The sequence below is a fragment of the Pleurodeles waltl genome, chromosome 2_2, assembly GCF_031143425.1.
Source record: "Pleurodeles waltl isolate 20211129_DDA chromosome 2_2, aPleWal1.hap1.20221129, whole genome shotgun sequence".
In the NCBI taxonomy this organism is placed as follows: domain Eukaryota; kingdom Metazoa; phylum Chordata; class Amphibia; order Caudata; family Salamandridae; genus Pleurodeles; species Pleurodeles waltl.
Window position 1 is genome coordinate 850592920 of NC_090439.1, and position 14526 is coordinate 850607445.

General features: G+C 45.8%; 1 protein-coding gene across 1 annotated transcript in view; it reads left to right on the forward strand.

Moving 5' to 3' along the window:
• LOC138282672 (RING finger protein 151-like) overlaps positions 1 to 14526 on the forward strand; it is a 160697-nt gene that overhangs the window by 102455 nt on the left and 43716 nt on the right. The window lies entirely within an intron of this gene.

Consider the following 14526-nt stretch of genomic DNA (forward strand, 5'->3'; position numbering starts at 1 on the left):
ATTCTGGACCTGAGGATCTTGAATTGGTTCCTCAAGCAGGAAAAGTTCAAGATGCTGACCCTAGCACAGGTGCTTTTGGCGTTGAACATGGAAGACTGGATGGTGTCTGTCGACTTGCAGGATGCTTACTTTCATATCCCGATACTCAAGTCACACAGGAAGTATCTCCGGTTTGTGGTGGGATCGCAACACTACCAGTTTGCGGTCCTTCCGTTTGGTCTTACTTCAGCACCTCGAGTCTTCACGAAGGTGATGTCGGTGGTTGCGGCAGAGCTCAGAAGGAAGGGGATAGCAGTATTCCCTTACTTGGACGATTGGTTGATCAAAGCCAAGTCCCCGGAGCTTGTGTTGCGTCATCTGCAGTCAACAACCCAGTTGTTGTTCGACCTGGGCTTTTCGGTGAACGAGCCCAAATCTCACCTGGAGCCCTCTCAGCGCCTCCTGTTCATAGGGGCAGTACTGGATACGACATTGGGTCGGGCCTTTCCTCCGCCTCAGCGGATTCAAGATATTCAGGATTTGGTTCCAATGTTTCGAAATGGAGCGGTAGTTCCAGTCCTCAAGGTCCTTCGTCTGCTCGGTCTTTTTGCCTCCTGCATTCTGTTGGTCACGCATGCTCGCTGGCACATGAGGGCTCTTCAGTGGTGCCTCCGAAGGCAGTGGTCTCAACACAGAGGGGATCTAGAGGGTACTGTCAAGATCTCCAGAGATGCTGCTGTGGATTTGAAGTGGTGGATTGCAAGCAACAATCTTTCACAAGGAAAACCGTTCCAGCAGTCGCCACCAGTGGCCACAGTCATAACGGATGCTTCCACTCTAGGGTGGGGAGCTCATCTGGGGGATCTGGAGATCAAAGGTCTTTGGTCTCCAGAGGAACAGATTTTTCCCATCAATCTGTTAGAGTTACGGGCTGTACGTCTGGCTCTCAAGGCCTTCCTCCCTTCCCTTCGTGGTCAGTCGGTACAGGTCCTAACGGACAATACTACCACGATGTGGTACATAAACAAGCAGGGAGGAGTGGGGTCGTACCTTCTCTGCAGAGAAGCTCTTCGACTATGGTCCTGGGCAAAGGACCATCGGATTTGCTTGATAGCAAACCATCTGGCCGGAGTTTTGAACGTGCGTGCGGACAGTCTCAGTCGCCACTTCTCGGCAGACCACGAGTGGCGTCTCCATCCAGATCAAGTCCGTTTAATCTTCCAGAAGTGGGGGTTTCCTCGGGTAGATCTGTTCGCCACTCGAGAGAACGCGCATTGTCCGTTGTTCTGCAGCCTTCAGTATCCGATGCAGGAAGCATTGGGGGACGCGTTTCAAATGACCTGGTGCGGCCAGTTGCTTTACGCGTTTCCTCCCATACCCTTGATTCCTCGAGTATTGAGGAAGATTCGCCAAGACCGGGCTCTAGTAATCGTAATAGCTCCGGATTGGCCAAGGAGGGTGTGGTACTCCGACCTTCTCCAACTCTCAACGTGCCCGCCGCTCCGTCTCCCTTTCAGGGCAGACCTCCTCTCGCAGTCGCAGGGGCAGGTTCTACACCCCAACCTCCAGAGTCTGCACCTACATGCCTGGAGATTGAACGGGGCAACCTGAGTTCCTTCTCTCTCCCGCCTGAGGTAGTGGATGTTATATTAGCGGCCAGGCGACACTCCACTAAATCTATCTACGCTAATAGGTGGTCTAAATTTGTTGCGTGGTGTGGAGAGAGGCAGATTGATCCTTTACAAGCTCATCTATCGGACGTTTTGTCTTTTGCTCTATCTCTGGCGCAGAAAGGTTGTGCAGTGGCTACCATTAAAGGTTATTTATCGGCCTTGTCAGCCTTCATATGTCTTCCAGACCAACCATCTTTATTTAAATCCCCTATTGTTATCAGATTCTTGAAAGGTCTTCTAAATCAATATCCTCCAAAGCCATTCGTTATGCCGCAATGGGATTTGTCCTTAGTCCTGACTTTCCTTATGGGGTCCCCTTTTGAACCTATGCATTCTTGCCCCTTGAGGTATTTGTTTTTAAAAACAGTCTTCCTGATAGCTATAACATCAGCAAGGAGAGTGAGTGAGTTGCAGGCCTTATCAGTAAAACCCCCTTATACAACTTTTTATGGGGATAAGGTGGTGTTGAGGACCAAGGCTGCTTTCCTCCCGAAGGTTGTTTCACCCTTCCATTTGGCTCAGGCAATTACTTTGTCCACGTTCTATCCTCCGCCTCATCCTTCCAAAGAGGAAGAAAGACTGCACCGTCTGGATCCAAAGAGAGCGTTGAGCTTCTTTATCGATAGAACAAAGGATTTCAGGCTGGAGGATCAGCTGTTTATTGGATACGTGGGCAAGAGGAGAGGAAAGGCAGTCCACAAGAGAACACTATCCAGGTGGGTTGTTCTTTGCATTAAAATATGTTACTCTTTGGCAAAGAAGGATCCTCCTGAGGGCATTAGAGCTCATTCCACCAGAGCTAAGTCGGCCACTTCGGCCTTAGCCAGAGGTGTTCCTGTGGTCGACATCTGCAAGGCCGCAACTTGGTCGTCCCTTCACACTTTTGCAAAACATTACTGTTTAGATTCTGAGGTTAGAAGGGACGGCCATTTTGCACGGTCAGTGCTGCAGGATTTCTTGGTTTGACCATTTAGGCACCCACCGCCGGGCGTGGTACTGCTTTGGGACTCTATTCATGAGGTGAGGAATCCACAGGTAGTTGTATCCATCAGAAGAACGAGTTACTTACCTTCGGTAACGACTTTTCTGGTGGATACATTAGCTACCTGTGGATTCCTCACGGTCCCACCCGCCTCCCCGTTGCCTTTATGGTCTTGCCAAGTAATCCTTGAGTGCGCTCCTCTTGATCTTTGAGGGTGCAATAGATGTATATATATAATATGTTTATATATATATATAGGTATATGTGTATATATCTTTATGTATATACTTGGTGTGTGTATATATTTTTAAAAGAAAGAGTTTTATATATATATATATATATATATATATATATATATATATGTACATAAAAAAGATTTACAGTTATTCATACAATGTGGTGTATTTTTACAATATAATGGATGTTGCTTTGTTCTTTCATTGCATTGCCTGGTTGTTCTCATGCACGTAAAAAATGATTGGTACTGACGTCCGCACGTCGTCGAGGACCTCTTATTGCCTGTATGACGTCAGACGGCGTCGCGTGCGAGACAGTGACGTCCTCGTCGACGTGCAGAGACTAGTAAGAAGATTTCCGTAGAATGCTGGCGCCATGGGAGTATTCATGAGGTGAGGAATCCACAGGTAGCTAATGTATCCACCAGAAAAGTCGTTACCGAAGGTAAGTAACTCGTTCATTTGGTATAAAAGCACACAATAGTTACAGTGTACAGGTAATCAAAAAGCATATTACAAACACCTGCTTGTGGTATAACCGTTCCGGTACCCCCAAACTCCCCGATTACATTTTCCATGAGTACCCCCACCCATTTCCCCCATACTCGTTCATGTTTCTTAGGACAACCTCTAGCCTCATACACCACTTTTTCGGTTGGGGGCACCAGTCCGGGGCCACAGGGTTATTCCGGTTTGTTGCTATGTCACATTTGGCGATTAGCAGAGCTGTTACCCCAAAAATATTTGTCGGCTCTTGTGCCCTCCACACCCTCCTGGACCCCCAGCAGAACCACCAGGGGAGTCTCTGCCGTGTTAAGTGCACACCATGTAAGTAGTAGGTCTGAATCAACTTCAGTCGGGAAGAGATAGTGAGAGCCTTGGGTGCCATCAGGGCGTCTCTCGAGTCTTCCTCTTCTAGTGGGCCCACCCAATCCTCCCATTGGGCCTGGAGGCGGTCCAGGGTGTCCGGTGTGTTAGCAAGAAGCATACGGTAAATCTGGGATATTTTCCCCTTCCCCAGGGAGCCCATCAGGAGTTTATCCTCTTAGGGGCTGAAGTCTGGTAGTAGCTCGGTCTGTGGGACCCTTGCTGACAGGGCACTTCGCAAATGTAAGTACCTATAAAATTGTGTGGGTGCAAGCGCATATTCCTTCTGTAGTTCTTGGAAGGATTTCATGTGGGTTTCTGTCCACATGTCGCCCAGTAGTGACAATCCTATCAGGTCCCATTTTTTAAAACATTGAAGCTGTGCAGCGTCCCCTATCCAGGTACCGTGCCAGAGGGGAGTTTGTATAGTAAGCACTTTTACCCAGTGTGGCTCTCCAGGAGGAGATCGCTGGATTAGTGATTCGTGGCAGTGTCCCAAGGGCCAGAAGCATGTTTAGAATTTGGGGAAAGCTCATCAGCGATAGCTTCAGAGGATAAGCTGAATCTGACCATCCTCCATTAAACCAGTCGTGCACCGCCACTACGTGTGAGGCTAAATAATAGAAGAAGAGATTTGTCATCCCCAGGCCCCATTCATATGGGCTACGCTGAGAGGTCCAAATGCTCGGGTACCATACCACAAGAAAGAAGTGGCTGTATGCTCTTGAGAACGGAACCACGCAGTACGTTAAGCGGGGTGTTTTGAGAGACGTACAAAAGCCTTGGAAGAATCATCATTTTATATAAAGCGATGAGGCCCAGTACATTAAGTGGGAGGGACTGCCACTTGTCAAGGTCTTGTTTCGTCCTTTTTCCCCAATAGTTCCATGTTAAGGCTCCAGGTGAGTTCTGGCAGCAGCGTCACTCAGATGCCCAAATATTTAATGGTGAGTCTGCGGATGGGTATGGTGTCCTGCCAATCAAAGCAGTCTCTTGCAGGTGCAAGGGGTATCAGCACCAACTTGGAGGGGTTTAGGCGAAGGGCCGACACCTCTCCAAACCTTTGGAGTGCACTTAGGCAGCGAGGACCTGACTTCACTGTGTTGGCCAAGTATAGCAGGACGTCGTCTGAATTAGATTCTCCTCCCCAATGTCCTATTTCCATTCCTGAATCTGTTCATCTGTGTGGCTCATGTGCACCAGGGGTTTGATTGCAAGAACAAATAATAGGGGTGACATGGGGCATCCATGTCTCATTCCCCTTCTGTTAGGGAAGGCATCCGAAAGGATCCCACCAATCTGCACTCTGGCTATGGGGTTGGAATATAATTTCTGTTTGTGTAGAAAACACACAAAAATATTTTTCCTTTCCCTTGTCCACTCTGTGGAATATTTGTTTGTGCTGGGCCTTTTTGTAATGTGTTATAGGCTATAAGGAGGACAGTCTCAGCTGCTCCAAAACCTCTTTCTCCCTCTTTGTTATTGTATCAGTGGAATATAAGGCTTGCACCAGCCCTCTGAACTGCGGCTCCAAACCCGCGCGTTCCAGTACTGCCTCCAGGTATTCCCATCCCACCGACTTGAAGGCTTTGTTGAAATAGAGAAAGGGGAGAGCCAAGTCGGTCCTGAGTTGCTGTCGATGGGCCAGGACCACATGTAGACATCTCAGGCAATGACCTGTGGTGCATGTCGGCCTAAAGCCGCATTGATCCGGGTGTATTAAGGTGGGGAGAGCCTGCCGAAGCTGTACTGCTAGAATGGTAGCCAGTATCTTAATTTCATAATTGAGAAGAGAGATTGGGCGATAGGCTGAATAGGGGCTGGGGGTTTCCGATTTCTGAATCACTACAATGGTGGCAGCACCAATCTAAGGTGGGATGACTCCATTATTCTCCGCCTCTGTATATAAGGGCAGTCATTTTGGCACTAGAAGATCTTTAAAGGGTTTGTAGTATTCTGCTGGGAAACTATCTGGGCCCGCAGTTTTCGCTGATGCCATTGCTGTTAAAGCTGTAGATATTTCTTCAGTTGTAAGAGGTTTGTCTATTATTTCTGTTTCTGATCAGGGGAGCCTGGGGAAAGTTAAACTCCTTAAGAACTGCCTGAGCGATTTTGTGTCTTTAGTGTCTGGGGCTGTGTATAGGGTGTTATAGTATTTGGCAAAAGCCTGCTCTATTGGTGAGGTCCTGCGCAGTATATTGCCATCTCGGTCTATAATTTCAGGTATGATTCTGGGGGTTTAGATATGGTAAACTAATCATTATAAAAGTTTACCATTTTTGTCCAGGTGACTGCGGCCTCACAGAGTATATTGTCTCTATCTCTGTAGTTTGAAATGCGGCTATCGCGGGTCAAGGCAGTGCCCCCGGAGGTGGCCTTGGATTTAAGGCCCGATGGGCTTGCTCGACCGCAAACCAAGTCGACAGGCGCTCGGGTGGCATCCAACTCTTTATCCATGCCTCCAGAAAGTCTGCGACCTGCTGTGCCTCCATCCCCTAAGGCACTCCCAGCACGCGCATATTGTGCCGCCTCGAACAACCCTCCACGTCTTCTGCTCAGCGGTGGAGGTCCATCATTTTGGTCAGTAAGCTTGCCACTTGGGTTTTAAGAGTAGCTACTTCATCTTCCACCGTCAAGATTCTGAATTCAGCATCGGTGATTCCAACAGAGGCATTTCAGGGGTCTTGTCGGAGCAGGGCCACATCCTCCTGGACTTCACCTGTTTCTTTTCCACGGCTAATTGAGAGGATTGTATCGCAAGCATAATAGTATTAAGTTCGTTGGCGGGACCTGATGTTTTCTCTCCTGATGGATCGCCAGTAGTCGTAGCCGCATGGTTAGTTGTGTATTGCTCCATCAATGTTTGTGCTGTGGTTGATCTGGGTGGGTTATCTTTGCCAATTTTAGCGGTTGTTTTCTGGGGAGTGGCGGCACATGCACCACTTGTTGTGATGTCACCAGCCCCCACTTCAAGGCCTCGCACCCTGCGGTCCTCCCGGTTCCCTAGTCCCTTCAGGCCATGGACACTGCGCACAGCCGCTCGCCTCTGCGACAGCAGGAAGGGTCCAGCACTCCATGGGTCCCTCCGATAAGACCCTCCGCCACCAGGCCCAACCCTGAGGCTCTGCCGGTCCAGGGCAGTTGTTCCCCACAAATACCCTCCTGTCCGGCTCTGCGGTTCAGTGGCTCCGCGACCACCAGCGGATCCTCCCCCTGCCGTCCTGCACCAGGCTCTCACCTCAGGGAACCCAGCTCATATGTAGGTCCACACAGCATGCGCACCACTCCCTCAGTGAGGGTGCTCTGGGGCCCCAAGCAGCCCCACTCCCTAGTCATCAGTCACATCTCCCCACTGCAGCTGTTCTCCTCAGATGTCTCGGGCACATGACATGGGAATGCCCAATAGATAAAGTGTATTAGTGTACGGTTATCCAAATATTATCAACATTGTCAAAGAGGCCTGTTGATCTTTCACCTAATATACTGCTTTTGGATGAGGTTGGAGGTTTGAGAGGGGAAAGGAGTTTGGGGTGTCTAGGAGCACTCCTGGCCTACAAGCATATTGCCAAACATTGGAGATCTGATGTAGCTCTACTGTATGACGAGTGACAGAGGGGCATGGATTGGTTCTTAGAACTAGAGTAGCCAATTTACAGCTCCGTGGGCTGTTCTCAGGAACTCAATAGGATTTGGAAACATTGGTGGGACCACTTCTGCATATTAACTACCTAAGTGCCTGATCTTGATTTGGTTCTCCGTTCCTTAAGAGCCAGCACCTAAGTATATGAGAATACATTCTATTGTGATAAAGATATGTGTTTGGACTGACAAGTCCCCTGCATGGTGATGGACGTGCACCTATGCCCCAGAGTGCCCCACCTGCATTGATAGCTGGATCCCTTGGTACTGATTTTTGGTCATGGGCGAACAGAAGGGCACACCATGCTCAACCCTCATGAAAGTAGAGGGCTACTGCCCTTACCTGAAGTTAAGTGATATGAACACGGTGGTGGCAGCAGACTTGTTTTTGTCTTCAGTAGAATCAGTAATGTAATCAGCACCTTTTTACCTGTGTCACTGGAGAGGAGCTCACTGGCTTACTCGTGTCAAATTACAAGATTGTGTGATTAACTCGCCTGTGGCCTGTATGAATTGTGTGCAGCACTGGGCTGCCTGTGACACTTGTGTGTGCATGCTGGGACAGCATGTAATGCTTGCATATGTGTGCTGAGTTGCATATATGTGCCTGTGGATGGTGAATAACATGGAGGTCTGTGGGTTCCAGCTGAAAGCTTAGAGTCTGCAGAAGCTGGAGAGGTGTATTGCTGACATTCCTGCGCAGATTCTGATAATATGTTTGTCAGTTATATTTGCCATTTGTGTATGCATGAAAACTAGTAAAGAGTTTTATAATTACAAAAAACTGAAATATAATATTCAGGATCTCAGAAGGAGAACTAACTATTGCCAGAATACGTTTTTACCAAAATGGGACGGCCAATATCACTACATGGATCGCGGTACATATTGAAATGTCAACAAAAAAACAATCCCTGAGGGCAATTACTAAGATATGTTTGTTTATTTTAACAAATTATTTATGCAGTTAGTGTTCTACGAATCTTTTTGATCACAATCCTTCATCGTAATTTTGTTAGTATGATATTTTGTCAAGCGCTGCTCAAAAACAAATGGATACAAAATTTAAAGTACAAATCAGTTTTATTACAGAATGTATACTGATAGCTAAAAAAAATCAGTGCAAAATACACGTCAAAGACTTTTTTCAATTTTAGAGAGAGATATCTAGAGACATAGGTAAGAACACAAACAATTTAATCTTCTGTTGGGACATTACCTCAAGATTAAAAATGAACTCTCTTGAAATAGGATTTGACATTACCACCATTTGTTTAAATGTACAAAGTACTTTCCTTGACGTGTTCCTTCCCCATCCTGTTCCTTCAAGTACATTATCAGACCTATAATAATGCTGAGAACTAACTGAAAGCAATGGTGGAAAAATACAGTTAGAGATTTCACAGTCTGAGGCTTTAGGCTGCAAAGCTAACCCTTGGTTAAGACAAGTGATACAGTCAATGAAATGGTTCAAAAGTGTCTATGAAGATGTTTTGAAGAGCTTGATAGTTGCCATGGGCAAGGATCTTGAATTATGCCTGGGGGACCTGCCTGATTAGGCCACCTTTTTGAAAGCATTCCAGGAGATCCAAGTGGATGTGAGAACTAGATTGTCATTTCTTCCTAAAACGATTATCAGTAATAAACCCAGAGAGTTTAACGGAGATTGTACTGTTAGCCATAAATTGCCGTTGTCTGCCCTTGAAGCCCAGCTCAAAGATTATCGCCTCATAATTTGTAGACATAGAGCATATAAACAGGCGATAGAGGGGAGGACGCTTGGTCTGACATGATGGAGGCATCAAATAAGGTGAACAGCAGTCAATTTTTTAAGATAGTCCATCGCCCTCTTTTTAATGATACCTATGCCATACTAATGCCACCTTTTCCCATATTTCGCCTGAGAAATGGATTGAGCATTTTGAGGGCATTTATGGCTGTAAAAAGGGTGTTGGTTTGAAGGAGCCCCTCGCCATAGCCTTAGTACCAGACCAGACTAGTTTAACATTCAAAGTGGAAGAGGTTGAGTCAGCTATTGAACATATGACAGGCCACAAGACCCCCTCACGGCCCTAGTTTATGGGCCCCGGTTTGAACTTGTCTATTTAATTTGGTTATACGTACGGGGTTACCACATTCTTGGTCACAGTCTATTATTATTACATTCTATGAAAAAGGGCTCCAGGGATCTTTTGTGTTGTTATTGGCCCATCTCCCTGGTAGACTCGGTCATCAAGGTAATCAGCAGGGTGATCCTATAAAGGGCCATGATTTGGGCTGAAAATGTGTTTATTTTATCTGATCTGCAGTATTGTTTTCGACCTAGTTTGGGCACTTGTGATCAGTGTTTACATTTTTATCTGCTGACAAACAAATATACTGTTGCAAAACCAGGTTCATTATCCTCTGCCTTTGACAAGATGAACAGATCTAAATTGTGGCATATTTTGTTGAACGTGGGTATGGATACAGCCACTATTGGTTTCCTTAGTGAATTTCGCAGAGACATGAGGGAGATAGTATGCTATAATAATATGAATGGGTCTTGTTCCAGCTACTTTAGATTGAAGAGTGAAGTCAGGCAGCAATGTATACTAGCTCCTTTTTTGTTCACGTTGTATGTGAATGACCCCCGGGCCAGGCTACATGATAAGCTAGTGGAAAGCCCTCCAACAGGCTTTCGGCAGATCCTTGCACTGCTATATGCAGTGGTATATGAGGTTGATATTGTTCTGCTAGCAAGAACAGCCCAGTGTCTCCAAACATTACTTGATGGCTTTGTACACTATATGAACAATTTAGATCTTTCTACTAATTATAGCAAATCACAGGTCATGGTGCTGGATCCCAAAAAGACTGCAGGCCTGATTTAGATGTTGGCGGCAACTGTCCCGCCTTCGGTTTTCCAATGGAAAACCCACCCACCTTGGTGGTCCGGCCGCTGGATTTAGATGTTGGCGGTCCCATAGATTTTAACTAGCCCGAGTCCTGCTGACTCCGTCAAGGATTCCCATCCGCAGCGACGGTGCCTTAGGAAAGTGTTGCTGACAGCAGGATTTCAGCCACACTTACCACTGAGCAGATTTGGATGTGCCCAACCACCAAGCAAAAAGTGTCGGTCCAACCTCCACCTCTGATTTGGCAGGTTGGGGAGGAAAGGTGGTGAAAACTCACCTTTTTTCCAATTCGGTTTCTGTTTCTGGCTGGACAGGACCTTCCGTTGCTGCTGCCACAGGTCCCAGAGAAAACACCACTCCTTCCCCCGTCGCTGGAAACAAAGGTAGGGAACCGCCATTGACTGTGTACATTGGGGGTGGAGCCACTGCACATAAGATGAAGGGAGGTGTGGTGAGTGATGTGGTTGTGTCAATATGTGTGCCACTTGCATACGGCATGGATGTTGTGTATGTAGCGTTGTCTGTGTTGCGTGCAGAATTCAGGTGCATGTTGTTGTCCGGCGCTTGCTTTTGTGATGTGTGTAGTTGTGCTTGTGTGTGTGTGTGTGTTTGTGAATGTGTAGTTGTGTTGGTTGTGTCGTGTGAGTGTAGTGTCACTGGTGCAATGGTTCCCAACCTGTGATCTGGGGACCCCTGGTGGTCCGCAGAGCCTCCTCAGGGGGTCCACGACTGCTTAGAAAATTAAATAATATTAACAGATTAGGGCCCCAGCTTTCGGTAATGACTCAATGGAGGGTCCCCAGAATCCAATAATGATCAGTGGGTGTCCCCAGGTTCCAATAATAAAATATGGGGGTCCACAGAAGTCAAAAGTTTGGGAACCACTGCACTAGTGTGTTTATGTTGTGTCATGGTTGTACGTGTAATTGTGTTTGTGACATGTATGTGTTGTGTTGGAATGTCAATGGATATTGGTGTGTATGTGGTGTGTTGTGTTATCGGTGAGGCAGGGGGACACATATGGCAAGGGTTGAGTGTGTGTGAGAGTTACTTCTAATCCACGGCTACTGCCATTGTCCATTGGGTCCAGCGACGGCCTCCCTCCATCAGCAAACCGCTGTCAGTTCACCACCTCCAGGACTGTAACATCTGAATACGGGCAGCGGGAACCAGCCGGCCTGACTGCTAGGAAGAGCACTCGTCATGAAGGTCAGCAGCTCAGCCGCAATACATTTCAGTACACCAGGCAGAAGACCGTCGCCTTGATGGTCTTTTCAGGCCCGCCGCCGACACAGATTGCCGCCAAGATTTAAATCGGGCCCTAAGTTGAGATCTTTTCATGCTCAAGGCAATAGGTTGTCTACGGTCCAGACTTATGCTTATTTGAGTGTTGTTTTTATTGACGAACCACGTGGGGCCATTTGCTAAATTTGAAAAAATGTAGCACTGTCACAAACCATTGGTGTCCTCTTTTTCTTTTCTATGAGAATAGGCAGTAAGCCACTTGGCGCCCTGATGAAGATTTACCAGGCCAAATCTGTTTCAGTAGCTACCTACGGTAGTGATGTATGGAGCTGTGTCAACTAAAAGGAACTTCATGTGGTTGAAAATGGATTTTGTAGGCGCTTATTTGTGGTTTCCGCTTCTAACCCAGCTCACATAGTTCACGAGAATCTAGGGTTACCGTTTTCATCGGATCTCATTGCCCTCCACCCTTTGAGTTGGCTGACCATCTGGGTGTGTCCAGAAAATCATTTAGGTAGAGGGATAATTAAAGATTGGAGATTGATGTGTGGAGATTGTTCAGCTGGCTGACATAAATTAGGGACAACTTTGTCAGACAGACCAGTTTTGAGTCGCCCCGTTCCATAACAAAAACAGACATGGTATGGACACAGGAAAACTTTCTACTGTGGAGGAAAACTGAGAGAGAGGCTATAGAATGCAAGAAACCCTTGGTTCATGGACATGCATTGATTGTAACATATCCCACCACTGAACCCTATTTTCTCATCACTCCCAATGTTCACCATCACTTCCTCCTCACTAGATTTAGGTTTAATCAGTATCATGTGCTGTTGGCATACCCAAAACCTGTTTCGTGAGCGCTAAGTTATGTCCTTGTACATGTGATGATTTTTCCCCACAGGACCTCTTGCACTTTGTCTTTTTCGTACTTTTTACAAGCCCTCCCTGAAGACTGTTTTTATTGCATCTATTGAAATATTTGCGTTTTGCTCAGGTTAGGCCCGCTCTAATGTTTTTACAGCTACTTCCAGATGTTTACTCAACTTTTGCCATTGCTATCTTCCTCCCCTCATCACTGAGGCTGAGAAAGTCTCTTGAAATGGTGGCTGATCCCACTTAAGTGTTTCTTTTCCCTGTCTTTTGCACAAAGCACTTTATCATGTTTTATTACTTTGGTCATTTTAAATGTTTTTCATAAGTCCATTTACTGAACAAGAAAATAACTATAATAGGTTTATCCGAGATCACATTTGACGGACTTAAGCTTGATGGATTTTTTATATTGAAAAGTTACTGTGTGTATATTTAGTGTGCGGTGTTGATATGGGAGGGATTGTTTTAGGTTATATTGTTTTCATAATTGGTAATTTTAGTGTCCTTAATATTCTAGCCTGAATATTGTAAAGGTAATCTACTTAATGTATGTATCATCTTTTTATGCACTTTAATGGCCTCATGTAGACTGAATAAAGTAATTCTTGATTGATACAGTCAATAACAGCAGATCTGGGTTACACAGATCTGACGAGTGCAGTGCTCTGGCACAAGATATGTATCTGCAGCTATAAAGAGTTAATACAAATATATCAATATAGACCATGAAACTAATCCATGTGAACCATGAACTGCAAAGAAAAGAGCCCTCTATAATAAGTGAAATTATTCCATTATCTAAAAGCATGTCTTTAAATCATGATGACGTGTCATTGATATTTTATTTTAATGTAACAATATTTACTAAAGGCACGGATGTCATCTAAAATGTCAGTTTATTGGTTTTAGTAAAAAATATTTTATTACATGCTAATCTCTGCAATAATGTGGCCCATTATTCCCAGTAAATGCTGATTTTTCCCTCACTTGCATGTGCCTCATATGCCAGTTATTAACTATAGGATACTCGCATTTAACCCCAATATGCTGTGATATTGCAGTTAACTCCTATCACATGAACAGACGTTACATATCCTTAGGTGAGTATGCACACACACACACACACTCTCTCACACACTCAATAATTCGCTGCCCCCATATGACAATCAGTGACATGATGTGCTCCGTTTCTTACATAGGCTGATCAATGCATCATGTGCCTTTGTGCCCACCATATATATAGCTTTTAGTGTCAGGATACACATGTTTCTTTGAATATGCCAGATAATGCCATGATGAACTTATATCACCTGTATGGCAGACAATCCCAATATGTGTCATCGTTCTGTCTCCATTGTCTATACCCACGATGTACCCCTATTTACGGCCACATGCCAGTCAATACCACCCTGAACACGGAGCCACATCAGTCACTTGTATGGGTAACTTTCCACATACACAAATAAATATAAACACACACACATCCTCACACCCCACTTACACCTACACCATCTCCCAACAAATAGTCATCACTTCTTACCACCTCCATCTGCCAGTGAGTGTTCCTGCTTGTGACCTGCCACATTTTTGTGTAGCTTCAGGACAGAAGCCAAGCCCCAACAAGGAGGGAGCAAGCAGGTGGGGCCTGGTAATGGGAGGACATTGGCCAGGGGTGGTATAGGCAAACTCAGGTCCCTACTCATTATGTGAGCCTGACATGGTGTCTGCCAGTCTTAGCCAATGATGGCTTTTCCCCCAACTACTTGCATACACATTGTGCATGTGAAGAATGGCTCCAGAAGTCTTAACCCTCCATCTACGTTTGTGCAGTATGCAAGTAAGAATATCCAAACTGATGGAGTAAAGGTTAGTCACTTCAGAGTGGTAGCTGGCAGAAGTGGTAAGGCACTGCCTACAATGCTGTAATATAGCAGTCAGCAGTCAACAAAGGGAAGTCCATAGTTTTTTAACATTGGGACATTGTTCTCAGGCTCCATGCCTACCCGGAAGGCTTTTCACAGACAAGCTCTGTAAACGTGAGATAATTGTAGTTTGCACTGAATGTTTTTTATGCCCATGCAGATACTGAATATTATACTTCAGGCAGGCAGATGCTTTGAATTATTTTTGTT